The 14,800-nt window shown below is 44.1% G+C and overlaps 1 long non-coding RNA gene across 1 annotated transcript in view; it reads right to left on the bottom strand.

The window, feature by feature from the left end:
• Nucleotides 1-7,805, bottom strand: part of LOC110399643 — a 52,116-nt gene extending 44,311 nt beyond the window's left edge. The window contains exon 1 of the long non-coding RNA XR_002439320.1: nucleotides 6,821-7,805. This is a non-coding gene — a long non-coding RNA (uncharacterized LOC110399643). The remainder of the gene's footprint in view (nucleotides 1-6,820) is intronic.

Here is a 14,800-nt window from a genome sequence, read left to right as displayed (position 1 = left end):
GCCTGTGCTCTTGCATACACCAACATTTCTCTGAATCAACTTTGCTTCTCTCTCTGTTATCAGGAAACAGGAATGTTTGTGATTATGTCTGACAAAAACAAGTGCTGGGGGAGTAGTAAGGAGTAAGCAGTCTGGATTTGTGGCAGATAAGTACTGAGGAGCTGCTCTGATTAGCCGGTGTTTATCCAAGTTATTCCATCTTCTACAGTGAGCAGAACTAAGCTGAAGAGGTTTCTGATTGGTCTGCAAATGCCACAAGAGGAACATAGCCTTGCCTAAAATCAAAAATGCAAGTGAAATTATTCTTTACCACTCTACAAACTCAGGTTTTGCAGTTTGTAGACATGTAGTCCTGGTTAGCGAACCCTGGAGCATAAACACTGGCCTTGGATGCGTAAATAAGGAACACAGCAATGGATGCTGAGAAAATGCACAGGAGGGAAGTCAGAAAACTGAGCATTTTGAACCTTCGCTGACTTATAGGAGTAAATTCAGAAGGGAAGAACCTCCAGCTTGCCAAATTGCCTGAGAAATCTGGGCCAATATCCCAACTCCAGCTATATTCAGAACCAGGTGCTGTTAAGGAAAAGAGAAATTGCCCGCCGGGGAAGTGCCTTACTAATTTTCTTTATTAGCAGTTGTCTGCCAATATGTTTTATAACTTTCCCCAAACTCTTGTTTTTGAAACTTAATTAATATCACTATGAATACTCCCCTTAGCTTTGAGGAACGTCCTATTTCACCATGAACCTCACTAATCTCCCAGCATCTAAAGCCTCGTATTTATTTGTGATGAGCAGAGAAGCCTTTCTCCTAGTTATACACAGATGCAATGACTCAGCCTCAGGAGTGTCTGAACATCCAGGATACTCAAGCACCAGGAGACACAGCAGCAGAAGCTCTGTGATGGTCTGGCTCTGTCTGGCCTTGCTAGTTCTGTCTGCTTCCATAATGCCCCTTGTTGGTTTTTTTTTTTTTTTTAATCTCCCCTCCAAAGCAAGTCCCAGTTTTTGCAGTGTATTCTTGCACAACATGCTTTCCTGATCACTAATTGCTCTCCCTGCCTCTAATCACACTCCTGATTTTAGAGCTTCCTTCTGGGATCAGGGCTCCCCGATACATGCAGTAGCACGATGCTATTGCTTGGATTATTCTCCATCCTATCACTAGTGCTGAAAGGAGCCATCCAGTGTGAGACAAGCAGCCCTCTCTTCCTGCTGCCCTGGTTGTATCTGCTTGATGGCACTTCTTCCACCATAAGAATTACACCTTGGCCTAAAACTTCACTGGTGTATCTCTGAAAGATAGGAGTGTGAATCCCATGCAGCAGAACACCTGGTACAGATAACATTATAAATGCAAAGTGTATCCCCAGTTGTCTGCTGGAATTAAGGTTGCAGTTAGAAGCCACATTTCTGTGGGGAAAAAAAATGTACGGAAATCACTTGATATCTGTACTGCTTATGTGTTCTCTTAAAACAATGCAGTTGTGTGCAGACAGATCCCAGGTTAGTAAAAGCTTGGCTTGTTTCTGTGCTTGAAAAGGGAGTGATGGTCAGAGGACTGGTTGCATGATTTTCACAGTTCAAAGTGGATTTTGGCTTGGACAAAGATGAATGTAAGTTTCCCCCTCCCCTGCAGCCTCCCTCCCCCATTTTACTTTCTTTTTCGCATTACTGACCTATTTTTGTTTTGAGAAAACTGAAAGTCAAAACCTGAAACACTTAAATAAAAAGTTTTTTTTTAATGCCCACACATTTTTTCTTTCCCTCTACATGACTCCTTGAAAAGCTGAAGGAGAAAGAAACTGTGAAGTTGTTTTACAAAGCCTGCTATGTTTATGAAACATACTTGTCCTTTCTCCCCAAATCCCATGGAATATTTCAAACACAACCAAAGGGTCAGAGATAGGAAAGCTCTGAAATCTTTCCTAATCATGCAGCAAAGGAGATGAGTGGATCCCAGATCTCCTCCTCCCAGCACAGACTGCACATTGGTGATCCCTTTCCTGATCCTCACCAGGAATCAGGAGCACGGACCCTGCCAAAGCTGAATGGTTTCCCCCACAAACCACTACATGACCTAACCTTCACCTTCTGGGGTGACCTTCTATACACACAGGCATAAGTAAAACATATTGCAGAGGAAGAAAGAATTGTCTTAAAACCCAGAAGGATTTCACAGTAAGAGAAACTAGCACTTGCAGACTGGGAATGGCACGCTGAAATCAGGCAGAAAGGTTGACATTGGAGGTTGGAAGCAGAATTTGCAATTCAGCTTTGACTGCAGCCTCTGCTTTGGAAGGTGAAGTCCCCGGGAAGGCAGGGGATGCTGCAGGCAGCTGCCTTCTCAGGCAGTGCAGTGTCCCCACACAGACAGCCTCAAGGGATCAGAAGAGAGAAGGGGCTGCAGAACACATGTATCATCCACCAGTGCATTCTGCTACTCATGTCCAGCTCTGGCATGGAATTCCGTCCATGGGCACACAAGGGACTGCTTTAGAGTCCCGGTGAAATGTAACTGTGTCACCACCTGCTTGATTTCCCCAGGGTGTAAAATGATACGCAGCCAGCGCAGATTACTTCCATCTGCTGGGGCTGCAAGGGCAGGAGTCTTGATGTTTTATTTACAAGCCCGTGTGCAGAGGGGAACCAAGTGCCTGGAGAAGTTCTCCATGAACAGAGACGTTGCGTTGAGTTACAGCTTGTTCCCAGACAGCTCAGTGTCCATTCTCACAAAGTGGGATTTTTTGCCTGAATATTTTTTCCTATCAAAAAATGTGGTTTCAAGTGAAGCAATACACGTTTAGGGGGAGACAGGGGGAATGTGGCCATTGTGGCAGATGTTTTTCAATATTCCAGTGAGAGGAGATGAAATGAAGCAAAAAGAAAACTTGCCTCCACTTGAGCTTTGGAGCAAAATAAAGCTATTTTGTTTCAAAACATTCATCCGAGATGGAAAAAGCTGTTCTCATCAGTATTGCTGTTGTTTTTCTAATCTTTGTTGAGAATGCCTCAAAAGTACTGTTTCCATGCTCCTAATTCAATTCTCCTGAAATTCTTTGCCTTTAAAATGCTTTGGTAATTTGGTCTTCTGGCTTTGTTCAAACAGGAAGCCAAGTGTAAAGCAATTACTCCTCCTGCAGCAGATCCAGTCCATGTCTCAGCCACTGCCAGCAGAAGGACACAGAGGTGGGTGGCCCAGGCCAAGAGAGCAGCCCTTGGAAAAGCTTCCATCTCAAGCTCTGCCACAGAGCTCCTCTCTCCTGCTCTCATCTCCAGCTCTTCTCCCTCAGATTCAGAAGTAAAAAAGCGCTCCATGTGTTTCATTTGCAGGGTTCAAGACAGCTTAGTATTAGCTTAGCTCTGGCTCCTATTCACAACAGGAACCATGCTGAACTTCAAGCCCAGATTCAGTCTCAAGCTTCATTTCAGAAATGTTTGGAGTTTGATTTAGACCTGAATCTAATTTGTAACCTCTGTTCGCTTCATAAGAAATGTTTGCATGTCCCTACAGCCTTGAGGCAGCCCACTCCTTCCTGGTGCCTACTGGGAAATCAAACTCAGACCCAGCCCTTGACAGAGCTTGGGGGATAACAAATGGGCTGCTTATATGAAACACAAAAAGGAGAAGGATTTGGATTCATGGAAGTCAACAGGCAGAGCAGAGCGTACGTCAGGAGGATGTCGGTAACGGGAAGAGTTGTCACTGAGCCCCAAATCGAGAGAGAAAGACTGTTGAAATAGGTAATGGAGAGAGCAGCACCTGATAGCCACTGCAGGGAACTTATGGAGCCAGCCACAAAGAAGAGGAGGCTCTGGTTATATTTTCTTGCAAGAGATCTGACTTAGACCCAGTGGGACAAGAAGCCAATTCCACAGGAGATCTGTGCTTGGGGGCCAAGGCAGAGCTCATCCTGTGCTCCGAGACAGATTTATCCAGAAGCACAAATTTACACCCAGATTTGCTACAGCTTTCTTGTTGATACAAGCCTGAAAGCTCCTTGGACAGCATAGCAGAGTGGGACCCTTGTCTTTTACTGGGCACCACAGGATGGTGACATTAGTGACAAGTCACACTGCTGCCCATGATGCTGATAGCAAGCAACACTGACAGTTCCTGCTTTCTGTGGGGCAGAACAGTTGTTCATGCCTCCCAGCTTCCATGGACCACCTCACCCCTGACACCAGACTGCCCTGATAAGGGGAGCACCCTCACAGAGACTCCTTGAAATTTGCCTGCAGCTTTTGCATGCATCTCTTTCCTCCCACGCTCTTTCCCAGTGAGCACCAGTTTGAAAGCTACTGCCAGCAGCACCTCCCAGAACATTTATTTGCTAGTGCACGAACGAGCATCAGCCAACCACCTGAACTGCCTGGTAAAAAAAAAACAAACTATGGCTTATTTTCACCTGCTCCTCCTGCAACCAGAACAAAATGGGAAAGCAATTGCTCTGAAAGATGCAGGCAGTGAGAACAGATGCTGAGCTGGAAGTGCTAACTCCTCTGTCAAGTTAATTGTCAGCCTCTTGCAGGTTGGTGCAGCTCAGTTTTGAAAGCTTGTATAGAAATCCAATTATGTGTTGGCTGAGGAATTTTTATTGATAAATAACTTACCAGAGCAACACAAGGGAGGGCGGTGAATGGGTGTTACTCCTACAGAAAAAGGCAAAAAAAGTCTTAAAGTTGTGATGGATTTTTAGTCTCTCGAAACTACTCCCATGTGAGTTTCACTAGTAAACCCTGCCCTGGCAAGCAGCCATCAGGAATAAAAGCTGACCTGAGAACAAGAAGGATATGTGCAGATGCAAGTTTTATACAGAGCTCTGAGAGAGAACCTGCTTCATTGTGCAGTGAGTCCATCTAACAAGTCCCTGGGCACAACATTTCTTCAGGAAGGGCTGTGCTAGGAAAGCTGTCACAGCCTGGTACCTAACAGCCAGGAGCTATGTGCCCAGTGCTTCATTTCACACACAGTTAAAAGCCAGCCCAGCTTCCAAACAGTACAGCCGAAATGTGAGCCTCATTTTAATCCTGTACTTCACAGCTTAGCTTCAGTACAGATGCTGATGTCAGTAGTAATTGTGGATGCTTTGGGAATGTGGGATCATAAGCTCAGCTCTGAGCCAGTAGTGCAGATCTCTATGTGAGGAAGGAAAGAAATTACACTAAAAAAGCAAAAAAAAACAAAGTGGTTTCAATGTAGGAAACACTCAAATTGCCTGAGAGGAAAAGACAGACGTGAAGTGGAATCAGCAGCCAGAAGGGAGAAGTGCAGCCCTTATGATTCTGTAGAGAATAAAAAGTCCGAGAAGATGCATGACAATTATTTTCGTTTTTGAAAATTGACTATTTGGAAGTGAAACCCTTGGCCAAAATGGGTCAAGAACTTTCACATCTAGAAAAATAAATGCACTGGACTGTTTGTCTTATTAATTTTCAGTATTTTTTTCAGTTTTTTTTTTTAAATATATATTTACCTCTGATGCATTTCAGAATGAAGGAGAAAAAAAAGATGAGTTATGTGTAAACTGCAAAGTCTCACTTCTGCCCACCTACAGCACAAGAGAAGTTGCAGACCAGCATGAGAGAGTGGCCATCCTGACCTCATTTCAGAGGCAATACATCAGGTAGAAACCATGCACATGGGTTTCCCTTAGAACCTTCACTTCCATTTCTTTTGTTTTCAGCTCAAGAAGACACTATTCAGACAGAAAAGATAAGGTGTCTTTTTATGCAGAAGGGTAGACTCTCCTGAGAGCATTATGCATGGAAGACCTAGCAAGCATGGGTGATCACTAGGAATTCACCCAGACTTGAGGAGTCCACAAATGAGTCCTAGAAACCTTTCAAACACATCTAGACTTCCTAGCTGCTTCCCATTCTGGTCTGACTGATGGGAGCTGAAGGATACCCCTCGCCCCCCCCCCCTTCAGTAGTTCTGCATAGTGTATGAAAATTAAAAGCAAAAAAATCTAACAGTTTCTCAAGTTCAAGGTCTGGATTTGGTCTGAATAAGAAACAGGTCACCACCTGAGCTATTTACATCCAGGATTTAGCCTTGAATTCATTCAGCTTTGGGGCAAAGGTCTGGGCCGGTTCTGAGCACTGTATTTGCATTTAGTCTAATGACATTCACTTGTCCTCACTGCCTTCGTTAATTCTGAGCGTGACATTGTGTCATCCGTGAGCTGACATAAAACAGGGAAACCCTTTTAAATAGGCAATAAACCGAGAGAAAAGAGGGCTTGGATTTCATGTGCTGATAGGAAACTGAGTGCCACCATATGTGGAACCCCTTTTAAGTCACTCTTAAGCTCCCTTATTTTTTTCTCCCCCAATTTTAACCCCTTCCAATGAGCGTAAACCTGAGGAGGTGTAAATCCAAGCAGAGGGAGCTGATGAGGGGACACCCCACCACTGTGCACAGTGGGGAGCTGCTAAGATCAACAAGTTCTTCAGAGGAGTCCTTTCTCTTGTGTTGCAGATAGCAGGGGTCCCTGAGGATGTCCCACAGCTAGCACTCATGCTCTGGTAAAGCATGAAAATTCTTTTTAAAATACTACTAGCTTTGAAGCTTTTTCTCCACAATATTCTGCCTTTCCTCACTGCTGTTTGTTCTTTTCCTTTCCCTTTCTTTAAACACAATTACTAGAAAAAATAAATTTTGAAAAATAAGGACTTTAACTACCAAAATGAACAAAAGAAACATTGAAACACTGCTAGTCCTTAGAAACAACTTCTGATAAATTCATTACAGTACCAGGCAAAGTATCATTAGGAATATCAACAATCATATATTAAAAAAAAAGTTGACTCACCCAACTGGTGATGGGAGTATCCAGCTGTAAAACACTCCCTCCCAGGAACTGGCCTTCATACAGGAAACTTTCTCCCTTTGGAGGCAAGCCTTAAATGAGCTCAGGGAGGGGTGGACCCAGCACCCACCCCTTCCAGTCATGTGGGATGCAAAGGTGAATTGCTTGCACCTGTGCTTCCTGGGCCAGCCAGCCCCTTCACCAGGTGCTCAATCATCAGTTCAGGCCATGACAGAACAGTTCCCCATCACACAGTTTTTGTTGTTGTTGCATTTAAAAGAAACCACAGAAGTGACTTCTGCCTAGAAGACTCACATGGGCTTTAACATTCTCACATTAAGACATTTGTCTTTGTACTGCCTTTGTGGTGTGATGACACACTGATGTCCTATTTCTACCCAGGAAGCTAAGAGAAGGCAAGGGCTTTGCTGGCAGAAAGGCCCTGGAGGCATTGTGGCATGTACCAGGAGCTGTGATCACTGGCTCAGCAAGGTGCTTGGTGCTTGTCAGCACTGTTGCACAACACCCCATGAACTCAGCACATGGTGTGCAGCTGCAGAAGGAGGATGAGTCCTTACAGCTCAAGGCTTTATCTCTCTGCTCCTTAAGTGCAGATGTGTATAGGCTTTTGCAACAAGAAGCATCCTCCTTTCCAGAGAGGAGCAGCATTTCTGAGCACCAAGGAAAGCAGAGAGCCTAACGCAGCTCATACATCATCTCTGGTCCTGGAGGCGAGTTGACAGCATTTGTATGAGGACATTGGCTCCTTGGGTTTGTAATGATTCCTGACAGCCCAGCAGTGAAATATTTTCCAGAGGGGGAGTACAAAAGTGGATTGATGTGGATCTTATTTCCTATACAGCTCCAATCGTGTAAATATGTGGATTGAAACACACAGGGTGATGAAGAGCAGATTACCCAATAAGAGGCTTGTATGGGGGTTGCCTGTAAGGAAAGCAAGTCTAATAAAAATGATAGACATAACAGACCAAAGCTGACTATACATCAGCCACAGGCAAAGTGACCCTTAGCTCTCCTCCTGTAAAGTATCTCGTGATCTTTCTTGATGAACCATCTCTTCAGAGGAGTGTAAAACTCTTTAGACCTACATAGAGGTGTTGGAGATGTGCCAGGTCACAGCAGTTGAGGGCTTGGCCATTTTCACACTCACAAGTAAAATGACCTTCTGTGAATGGCCATTCCTGGGGACATACTCTGTCCTGGAATGCATGATGTGCACATTAGAGAAGAGACACTAAAAAGTCCTGAGCCTAAGAAAAAAATCTTCAGAGGAGACCAAGGAGGCTGGTGCAGAAGGGACACATTCATCAAAGGAGGAATGAAAAGAAAAAATACATCCTGCTGACAAGAAAGGGAAGACAGGAAACTCAGAGTAATTTAGCTCCATTACAGTTGGGTCGTTCAGCTTCAATAAATATAGGCGAGGAGATCAGGAGAAGGCTATTCACACAGAACATGGATGAAGAGGAGCTGGAAAGAGACCAACTTCTTGGTAGATTAATAAGGAACTAACGGAATTAATAAGATAAATGATTTGGAATGAGCTGAATTTCTTTAATTGAACAGTTAAAGAAGAAAAAAATTTTTACAGATTGATCAACAGAGAATCTATTGTTTTAGCTCAAGTTATCTTTCTGAAGGATTCCTTAAAAGGAAAAGTCAAACCATTTTAATATTTAAAGGGAAAACTGAAATGCTAAAGAATTTTTGAAACTTGCTTCATTTTTGACTTCTGAAATTGTTGACTGGAATCAGCCAAACATGTGGCTAATTTCAACCCCCTTGAGCTTTGGTTGTGTTTGTTTAATAAAAAAGACAACTGTCACCCAGCAGCACTGAGGGACAGATGTGGAGCAGCTGTTGCCAACCCACAGTCACCCCCAGAGAAGGAGAAGTCACGGACGGTGACTGGGGATGACAGAGCAGCACAGAGCTCCGGCTCCTGCTGCTTCAGACAAGGAGTAAGCTAGGAAGCACCTGTGGAAGCAAACACTTACTCAATGTTGGGTGTGTTAACACCCTGTACAAAATGGGGAAGCAAAGAGTTGATGCCTCCAAGTACTCCTCCCTGTCTCTGGCAGCCTCCCAGACCACAGTAAACTGCATCCGTGGAGAAGTGTCAGACAGAAAAAGCAGTTATTCCTCCCTGGGAAATAAAGCATCCATGTCTTCATTCCTATGGCGAGATCTTGCCCCATTCCACTCAATTCAGTGCCAGTTCCCATCTGTAGAGGATAGCCCTTGGAACAGCTCTCTGGAAAGGTGGTGACGTGTGTGACTTGACAATGGTCTAGGTGCCATAGAAGAGGCATCAGCAAGTTCTTCTGCTTCCACTGTTGCACATAAATGTAAAATGGAAAGAAACTGGGGGGTACAGTCAGGGAGAAGGAGTGTTGACAGCGCAGTTGGAGTGAGCCTGTAGTGGAGAAAGGATAAAGCAAAGACAGAAAGTGATTGTAATCGATGCTACTTAGCACATGCAGGAGACAGACCCAAGCTGGAAGTAGAAAATAGTCTGCTGAGCATCTCTTGGGCCTGGCCATAATCTGGTTCTGCTGGTGTGACCTAAATCAGAATGATCAAGCTAACTTGAGAAACAACAGCTTGGTGCAGCTTAGCCAAAATACTGCAATAACTCAGTCATTCTCTGCTCACACGGGGTCCTGCTAGTAGATGGTGCTTGCTCCTTACACACATTAACTAACCCTGAGCTTAATTAGTCCATTCGCTAGCAGTTCAGCCCACAGGGGTTTGTAACACAATGGACTCCTGTGATGTTTATTTACTTATACACTAAGTGAACCTCTCCCAAGAAAATATTCTTGCATGGATAACACAAGTCTTCAAATACCTTAACAGCTAGAGCCTAATGGAGAAAAGCAATCTCCCTCAGCCCATCCCGACATTTTCTACTTTGTTTCAAGACAACAAGAGGTCAACAAAAGAGCCCTTTTCAGCACTGGGGAGCTATTTGCTGTCAGCTGACATGAAGCTCCCTGCCTGTCCTGCAGCCTGCCCCAGCCCTGCTCGTACTGAATTCGGTCTCCGCTGGCCTCCCACTCCCAGTCTTCAGTGTGACCCCCCCCTCCCCCCCCCTCCGCCGCGTCACAGTCCTATGAGAAAACAAGTTCTGTGAGGCACTGGATGACTGGCACAGATGAGACACGGCTGCTGATTCCAAATGAGACGTTTTGCTTCACTTTTCCCAAAGGGAAGGTGCTGCCAAAATCAATCTATTTCCACAAAAGACGTCAGTCTTGACACAGCTCCGATTTCCAATGGGATAAAGCAGATCCCTAGAACAGCTCTGCCTGGAGTTTACATTCTTCGCTATGCTCCCGCTGGATAGTCTAATATAGATCTCATGTGTCCCTTCCAAGGACTGAGTACGCTTGAATTTCTCTATGGTGCCATTTCTTAATTAATATTATGGGTAGAACTAGGTAAGGGTTGATTTATATGCCGAGCTCAATAGCAGATTTAATAAAATTCCCCCTGCTTCCTAGCTGGAGCACCTGGGGTGAGATTTTATTGGCTTGTTAGACTGCTGGCTGCCTTTTACAGACACCTCTTATACACGTGTAGAACAGATTATATGTATGACTATCTATACATACAAAGATATGTACACACACACATTTATGTATGTATACATAGACATATGACTCTAATACGCATATTTTTCTTTGGAAGAATGCTTGGCATGCTTATGGCTCCCTGTTTCTTTACAACTTCATGATCAGCAGGCATTGAAGCATTCAGTGACCTTGCTTAAATGCACATACATAAATGCAAATTTCAGAGCAATAAACTGAGAGCTGCTTCTGTAAATGGTAAGGAAATCAGAGTGATCGGTTTTCTTTCTTAACGTTCGTAGCATGCCAGCTGGCAGAGGCAAGAACAAACCAAACAGAAGCTATAGAGTGACTTGAAAACCAAAGAGACAAATGAAAAGAGAAGTTTAGTTCTTGTGCTGTCTGCTCCTTGCTCTTCCTCTTTCTTATCAACTCCCACTTGATGCAGCGCCTGTCAATTGCTGCAGCGCCTGTCAATTGCTGCTTCCCTCTCTGCATCTGCTAGAGCTACTGTTTGGGTTGCAGCCATGCATAGGGAAATATCGACAGGGAGTTTGGGATGGCTCTTCATCCCAGGGCAGGTGCTTGGAGGGAGATTCCTGTTGCACTCGGGCACCTTCTGGTATGGTAGCACTTGTGCACAGGTGACATTATAAATAACTATTAGCAGAATCATAGTATCACAGAATCATTAAAGTTGGAAAAGACCATTAATATCATCTAGTCTAACCATCAACCCATCCCCACCATGCCACTGTGTCCTTCAGTGCCACGCCTACCCTTTTCCTGAACACCTCCAGGGACAGTGCCTCCACTACCTCCCTGGCAGCCTGCACCATTGCCTCACCACTCTTTCTGAGAATAAATTTTCCCTAATATCCAACCTGAACCTGCCCAGGCACAACTTAAGCACTTTTTTCTCTCAGACAATAGCTGTTACCTGGGAAAAAAGCCTGAGCCTCACTTTGCTACAATGTCCTTACAGGGAGTTAAATAATGACAACAAAGTAAATGGTCGTAATGTTGTTCTTTCTTGCTGGATGAGGGGAAAAAAAAAAAAATTCAAATATTGCCTGGATTTCAGTGTGCAGGAAATGAACGGTCCCAGTCTGACAGGTTGTGCCAAGTGTGTCAGTTCCTGACTCTTTTCAAGTTCAGCCACCACTTCATAACCTAAACACTTGGGTAGTTCTCTGGTGGAAGAGAGATGTGCTGATGCAGGCTACTAGAAGTAAGTAAAGGAGATTTTAAGAGCTTGATAATGGTGTGGTGAATCAGCAGAGAGAGGAGGCTCCAATAGCATCAGGGAGCTGACAGGCCATTCCATGCTACGACACACCACTGGGGTCAATGCAGCAAGCAATTTTAGACTTCACCAAAGAGTTTTGTGCTTTATCTCTGCAGAGTTGTAAAGGATCAACAGAAACCTTGCCAAGAGATGCAGGCTACTCCAACCCTGCTCTGGGCTGGCTTCCAGGAGAAGACATCCCTGAGAGCATATGCTTCTTGTGCCTTGCAACTAGGAGCGCTGGTGGCTGAAGGGGTCATGCAACACTTCATTTCTGTAGGAATTTTCCTAAATGACTTCCTTTAGCAATTATTTCAAGTGATTTGCTCATGCAAAATCAGGCAACATGTTAGACAAGCAGATTGTCTTCTCTAGAAATGCTTGTGAGCATAACAAAAAGGGACAATGAGAAGAGGCAACACAGTGCAGGGGCATTCAGCATTTGGCAACCATTTTGCTCATTTTTGTGGCTGAATTCAGGCATCTGCAAGCTGGATGAATACTAGAATGTTCAGGTTGGATATTCAGAAATGTTTCTTCGCAGAAAGAGTGGTGATGCGTTAGCACAGGCTGCCCAGGGAGGTGGTAGAGTCACTGTCCCTGGAAGTGTTCAAGAAATGTGGAGACAAGGCACTGAGGGACATGGTCAGTGGCATGGTGTGGGGTGGGTTGATGGCTTAACTGGAAGATCTTAGTGGCCTTTTTCAACCTTTATGATTCTATAATTCTAAGCCTTCCAGCCCTACCAGCTTGTTTTGCTACCAATGACAAGTTCCTCACAGGGCATCAGCATGGATTTTGCCTCAGCCTTCCCTGCTTCTTTCTTTATAGCAAACACAGAGAGTGGGATTGGCCTGAGACAAAGTCCTGACCTGGCGTCTGTGTCTGGGTGGTGAGGGGCTCTGCAGGTCCCCAGGGCTGATCCTTTGTGGGAGGATATTTGCCAAAGTCTGAACAGTCAGGACTGCAGGATGAAAGCTGAAGATAATCTAATTTAATTCCTCTGAAAGCAAATGTTTAAAGAGCTCAGATCCGCAGGTCCTAAGCAACTAGTAAAACAAAGCAACTAAAAAGTCCAAGGGGAGTACACTTGGCCAAGTTCTGGTATTGGTTGTGCAGCATAAATCCAAAATGAGCCCACAGACTTTGTCTTCTATGTCATTAAATCCACATACCTGAAACTATTTAGGCCTTTCTTTCTTAAGAGAGAAAAAAAAAATAAAGCTTTTTCCTAGATGGACAAAATGACTTGCAGCCCTTTGGACCTGGTTCTCCTTTGCAGAGCCTGGTGTATATCACAGGTGATAGCATGTAGCTGTACTAGAAACAAGTTCCCCGTGTGAAAGGAATTGAGCATTAGATCTATTTCCTACACAGATACACTGCTTTTGGAACTGTGGGTTTCACAGATATATCAGATTCAGGAGACAGATAAGGTAATAGAATAGGTTTTTCTCAATCTAAAAATCATTATATTAAAAGCTATTTCTTTACCCCTGGCTTTGGTGAAATACTGTGCCAGAGATGGAAAAAAACCCAACACACACACTACGTGCCAGGGACTAGCATGCCCATGTTGCACAGACCCTCTTCTCCGATGGTCTGGATGCAGGAAAGATGGGTGCAGTTCTGAACGCAGACTCCTTTCTGAGCCTTACAGAAAGTGGTTCTGTGACTTTTCAGCAACTGCTGAGACCCCAAATACTGGACTAATCAGAGCATGTCACACCTTTCCTCTACTCACCTGGCTCTCACCAGCTTTTTTTTTCTGATGACACTGAGGCAGTACTCAGCACCCTGCACAGCTGCTAAAATTTAAAAAAGAGGAAGATGCAAGCTGCAGAGGTTTAATGCAAAACAGGCAGCTTGACCAAAAATACCACATTTATAGATGCATATCTTTAGCGCAATTCAAATCCATTGCAAAACAGCCCCTGAAGGGAAGCGTACATAAAAGACTCATCCAGGTTGGCTGCTGAACGTACTTCTTTCTACAGTTTTCAGGTACTGGTGTTGCCAAAGCACCACTGCTGCGCACTCTCATGCCTTCTTCTTCCAACCTCTGAGGCTTGCTGCTGCTAGAGACAGAACCCAGCAGCACCGCAATGACTTGCTCTCAGTGCTTCATAAGGCTAGATGGAGAAATCAGCTTTCTTCACCTCTGCAGTCCCTCTTTCTCAATATGTGGTCTGGAGAGACTGGTAGAGCCGGTAAAAAATTAAAAACAAAATTAAATCTCCTTTCCCTGAAAACTATTGATGCTTTGCCATTGGATTCCATCATTAATCAGCCCAGGGGAAGTCAGAATATTGTAACTTTTTGCAGGAAGGTGTTTCTGCAAAAATATATTTCAATTCAAAAGGATAGAAACATCTAATTTTGATGTTGCTGTATTGTGTTATATGATCTAATAATATTTGAAATCAAGAAGTCAAAATAAGCCATTTTACCTTATCTCTACAGGTTTCAATAGTAAGAAAATGAAACAACTGAGCACTGTTGAAAGGACCTGAAAAGCTAATCTCTGAGCATTTTGACTTTCCCGTTGAAGGTTAACCAGCACAGCCACGTTCCTACTGAATGCTGGGATTCCAAGAAAACAAGTCTGACCACAAAAAAAATTCATCCAGGTCTGCTTGCTAAAGAGCAGGCAAAAATAGTCCTCCCTCTTGTCTTTCTGCTACCCAGCATCACACAGGATGAGCACTATTTGAGATAAGCCTGTGCAGACCCACAGATAGACGCATGAAGTTGCCATGGGACAGAGGCTGAGGAGCAGTACATACCCCAGGAGTGATTTCTCCATGTGAAATGTGCACTTCACACAAAGGCTGGGCGGTCTCCAAGTTAAAATGAATATTAATTTTGTCAGGGAAAGCTTGCAGAACTCTTCATACTCTTTTCTTTTAGAGGAAAAAAAAATCATAAATGAAAGATGTCAGATAAAGTAGACCCTGCTCAGTACCTGTCCAAGCTCCCAGATACTTCTTCATGCTCTCATGAACTGGACACTGTGAATCATAGAATCAATCGTCAAGGCTGGAAAAGGCCGCAAAGATCATCTAGTCCAACTGTAAGAAGAAACTGTAAATGGCACAA

Source organism: Numida meleagris, chromosome 5, assembly GCF_002078875.1.
Source record: "Numida meleagris isolate 19003 breed g44 Domestic line chromosome 5, NumMel1.0, whole genome shotgun sequence".
Taxonomy (NCBI): domain Eukaryota; kingdom Metazoa; phylum Chordata; class Aves; order Galliformes; family Numididae; genus Numida; species Numida meleagris.
The sequence above is the reverse complement of the archived record's forward strand: the minus strand, read 5'-3'. Positions and strand labels throughout refer to the sequence as shown.